General features: G+C 44.3%; 1 non-coding gene across 1 annotated transcript; it reads left to right on the top strand.

The window, feature by feature from the left end:
* The first annotated feature begins 1,412 nt into the window (after nt 1–1,412).
* On the top strand, nt 1,413–1,519 carry LOC112089386. The gene has a single exon (XR_002901024.1). It is a non-coding gene; the product is annotated as a small nucleolar RNA R71 (small nucleolar RNA).
* Nucleotides 1,520–4,991: the final 3,472 nt, after the last annotated feature.

The raw sequence follows: 4,991 nt of genomic DNA, 5'->3' as shown, positions 1-4,991 counted from the left end.
TCTGTGCTATGGAGAATGGCATCAAGCTGACTGATGCTCCTAAATCACAAAGACATCCAGAGAATAGAAGAGGTCCAATGGCACAGGGGAGTGTGAAGCTCCCTGGATCAGTCAACTTCCTTGGAATGGACTTCCTCTGAATGATAGCACTGCATTCATGACTTAGTACTACCATGCCTTGAAGCTCTTTTGTCTTGTTCAGAATAGCATCCTTCAAAAACTTCCCCATCTTTGGCATCATTAAGAATGCATCAATGAGAGGCATTGTGAGTGGTGTCTCTTTGAGTGCCTTCTCAAATACAGCTCTTGCCTTGTCCACTAGTTGCTTCTTAAATCTCCCTGGAAATGGGAGCTTGGGTTGGTATGGAGGTGGTGGCACATACTTCTTCTCTGGTTCTGGTTCCTTTGCTACCTCTTTACGCTTTTCTGACCTTGGTTTCTCAGCAACTTGATCATCCTTTAAGGCTGCCTCCCCCTCAGGTTGATCATTGTCCTCAATGATCACATTGTTGTTCTCAATACCAGGTAACTCCTTGCCACTCCTCAGTGTAATGGCCTTGGCATATTCCTTGGGGTTGGGTTCTGGTTTTCCAGGTAGGTGACCTTGGTTCCTTGAGCTTGATGCCTGGTTTTGCTTCAGTTCCTTGATTTCCTGCTGCATAGTCTGTTGACCCTGAAGTAGTTGTTGCAGAATACCAACCATATCTGTACCCATCTGTGGCTGCTGTTGAACCATTGGTGGCTGAAACTGTTGTTGAACCGGCGCCTGCTGTTGGAACTGTGGTGGACCAAACCCTGGTGGTGCCTTTGGCTGCTGTGAAGTGTAACCAGTGCCCTGAAATGGTTGCTGTTGCTGACCAAAACTCTGATTCTGACCAAATTGATTTTTGGGTTGGAATGACCCTTGAAAGTTGTGCTTGGGAACAAAGTTCTTTGGAGCTTGAGAATTGGGATAGACCTGGTCTTGTGGGTTAGCTACATTGGTGTTCCTGTAAGAGAGGTTTGAATTGGCATTACCATACTGATATCTTTGGAACCTCTGATTCCCAATGTAGTTGAGCTCCTCTTGGGTAAGACCTTCTTCACTTATGTTCTCAAAAATTTGAGAAGGTTCCTCATACTCTCCAACAAAATGCATTGGCTTCTGAGTGGTGAATTTCAGCTTGTCCAATTCACTCCTCAACTCCTTAACTTCTCTGGTGAGCCTCTGTTCTGAGCTTGAACCTTCAGACCTATTTGATCTGTCATAGTCTTCACCATAAGTATCATTGCTCAATGCTAAGTTCTCCACTAGCTCTAAAGCAGCATGAATCTCTTTACCCAGAAAGTTCCCATTGGAAGCAGTATCCAGCTGGTTTCTAATCTTGGGAAGAGCTCCCCTATACAGTGTGCTGAGAAGAGAAGCCTCACTAAACCCATGGTGTGGGCATTGGTTTGTGTAGCTCCTGAATCTCTCATATGCTTCACCAAAACTTTCATTGCTTTGCTGAGTGAAGCTAGAGATTTGGTTCCTTAGTTTTGCAGTTCTTGAGGTAGAGAAGAACTTAGATAAGAAGGCTTGCTTGCATTGCTCCCAGGTTTGAATGGAGCCTCTTGGAAGATTCTTCTCCCATTGATGAGCTTTATCACTAAGACTGAATGGGAATAGTCTTAGCTTAAAGCTGTCTTCTGAAACTCCATTTATCTTGGTCAGATCACACACCTTATCAAACTGGTCCAAGTGTTCCAAGGGATCTTCCATTGCTAACCCATGGAACTTTGAGTTCTGGACCATATTCAGCAATGATGCTTTCACTTCAAAGTTGTTGTTCTGCACAGGTGGTGCCTGAATACCAGCTCCATACTGATGAGCATTGGCCCTGTCATTCTCGCCAACATAGATTTGGGGTTGCTCATATCTTCTTTGTTGTGGTTGGAAAGGGTGGGGTTGGTGGTGCACCTGGTGTCTTTGTTGAACATTGGCCTGATGCCTCTGTTGATGAGCCTGAGCTTGTCCCTGGTGGACATAGGCTTGTTGGTGGTGCACCTGTTCCTGCTGAACATTGCCCTGGTGAAACCCCTGACCAACTCCAATACCAGCTCCCTGACCTTGAGCCTGTTGCTCCTGAACTGGTTGTTCCATATCTACCACGTGATCTCCTTGTTCTGCCATCTCAGTCTGATCAATGTGTCTACCACGTCTGTCTCTTCTCCTCCTTGGTACCAAAAGGTTGATGTTGTCGTTTAGAGGAAAAGGAGGACCACAGCTTCTTGATCTCAGGGCTATCAATCCCCTTGTCAATGTAGCACAAAGAGGTTTATCAATCCAAATGTGGTGTTAGACACTAAGCTATATGTTCAAGTTCTTAATTCAAGCAAACAAGAATAGGTTTTGATTAATCTAGAGACAACTATAAACATAAACAGGTTTAAAGACAAATGACAATGACAAATGATGTGAATATGATATGATGGAGGCATGAGATTCTAGACATGATAGTTGGTTAGGGTGCCTTGGTGTTAAACTAGAAATGCTAATGACAATGATGAGACATGATTCAAATGATTAAGAACTCTAATCTAGGTTAATCCTCTCATGAAGGAATTAACCCCTATACTAATCCATTTTCAAACCAAATTCCCATTTGTGAAACATGAATCAATATGCATTAACAAACAGCTCTTAATGATCATTCAAGCATTTAACAAATCATTCCCATGATGAGAAATTACTTAAACCTCTAACACAACTCTTTCAGGAATTTCATCAAACACTTTTGGTGCATGAAATTCCCAGAATCTAGATCTCAAGTGATTATCAAGGATCTAGCATAGAGAACAGCTGTTTAGAGAGATGAATCAATGAATCTAGCCCTAAGCACTCCTAATCTAACACTTTAGCACCCTAACCTACACATCTAGAACCTCATTAAGGTGACTACTCACTAATCATACTAATCTCTCTTAAACCTTTGCAAGTTGAGTAGATTAGCATGATTAATGATGAGAAATGGAGATGGAGATGATAGATTCAAAAGAAAACAGCTTTAAACACCCAGATCCCTTTAAACTCTCTTGATTAAACACTCAAATAAAGATATTTCTCTTCTTAATGGAGTCTTTTCACCAAAGAGGCAAGAGACAAAGGGAATAAAACTTAGTTCTCTCCCAAAAAACCCTAAAAAGTATTTATACTTCCTTAAAAACGAACCGGGTCAGCCCGGAACAAACCGGGTCCTGACCCGGCTTTAATGGATAAAGTGGGAATTACTGCGGGTCGGTCCAGTATGTCCCAGGTCGCACACCTAAGTCGCAGTAGATGAAGACTTGTCTTGTGAAGCCTGAATCGCCTTGTCTTAGCCGCACGCCTAAGTAGGAGTGTTTTGCGAGTGTTGCTGCGGCTTGGTCTCCTTCCTCTCCAACTCGCAGGGCTAAGGCGGTTTCTGGGGAATGTACAAACTGTGCGGGTTGGTCTCTATTGCAACTAGGTCGCAGGCTCAAGTCGGAGTGATTTGCGAGTGATCGTGCGGCATAGTTCCAGGCGCGGCTAACTCGCATGCCTAAGTCGCACGATTGTGGACTTAGCATTTCTCTTGCTCTTGAGCTTCAGACCTCTTCCAGTGATAGTTCACCCGCACATATCAACTCGCAGCATCAGCATTCAGGCGTTCATCTTCAGGCCTGCGGGTTAACCAAGTCGCAAGACCATCTCGCAGCATCCAGAGCAGCTTAGACCACTTCGCATTCCGGAGAGTGTAACTCCTATGAGACTTGTCCGAATTGAATGATTTCGGTCGCAGAAGACAGAGGACTCATTTATCTCCAACTTTGGTGAAGGAAGCTTCGGTGCTTGGGAAGTGTAAGGCTTCCTGGAGGGCACATCTTTGCAGTGCATGTACACGACCAGAGAGAGGCGTCTAGAGATGTGTCCATTCCGGAGACCATATCTTTCTGCTCATAGATCCGAATTGAATGCTCTTGGACGTTCTGGAAAGAAGACTCAAATGTCTCTGATTCTCATGAAGGACCCGGAAACTGAATCGGCCTGGAAGTGCACCGTCCTTCGCATCCTTCAGAACTGATCTGCTCGGTCCGGAATACCTGCGAGATAGGGGCTCCTTCCGACGAGCTTAACTCTCTGCTCACGCGTCCGAATTCCACGATTCCACTTGCTATGAGACCGTGATCCAATGCTCTCCAACTTCTATGAAGCACCCGCCATCTGAATCGGATCGGAAAGTTCCCCGGACAGGCGATTTCTGAGACATGTTTGCACCCGGAGATTTTGGCCGATACACTTCACTCGCGGTACGTGTTTTGGTCGACAAAGTCCACCCGCGGTACGTGAAAATGGTCGACAAAACCTTCCTGGCCAGCGAGAATGGCCGATAACCTCCATAGACCCAAGTTTTCCACTTTTTCAAGCTTTGCTCACCATTCCACCTCCTGGATTCGTCTTTTCAGCTCCATATTCACCTGATAGACACTCAAAACATGCAAAGACTCATTGGGACCTAATGCATCTCCTAAGTTCTAAAACAAACCCTAAGGACCTAAAATGCATGAAATAAAACATGATTTGGAATGATTTATGCAACCTAAATGGTGCAAATTACGAACGTATCAACTCCAAACCGTGGGAAGATGATACTCTTGAAGAGTTTTACCACCACTTTTGAATCGTTGGTCGGAGATGCAACCGCTTCAACCCATTTACTCACATAATCCACTGCTACAAGGATATATTGATTCCCATATGAGCTTACAAAGGGACCCATGAAGTCAATGCCCCAACAGTCGCAAGGAATCTCCACAAGTTCTTCTCTCTCTCAACTCTTTCACATTCATTAAGCTTTTATCAGGTGGATCTCATGATGCAAGGTTTAAACAAGCTGGCTTGGCTAGGAGAGGCTATGAGATTAAAACGATCTCATCAGTGTTCAAGTGGTTAAATGCAGCAAAGGATCTTCTCTATGAATGATCAACTTTGGCAGAATGCTAAGGTAAAAAGC

The sequence above is a fragment of the Eutrema salsugineum genome, unplaced genomic scaffold (genome assembly GCF_000478725.1).
Source record: "Eutrema salsugineum unplaced genomic scaffold, Eutsalg1_0 scaffold_12, whole genome shotgun sequence".
NCBI classification, from domain to species: domain Eukaryota; kingdom Viridiplantae; phylum Streptophyta; class Magnoliopsida; order Brassicales; family Brassicaceae; genus Eutrema; species Eutrema salsugineum.
Note: the sequence above shows the minus strand (reverse complement) of the source record. Positions and strands in the feature narration are given on the sequence as shown.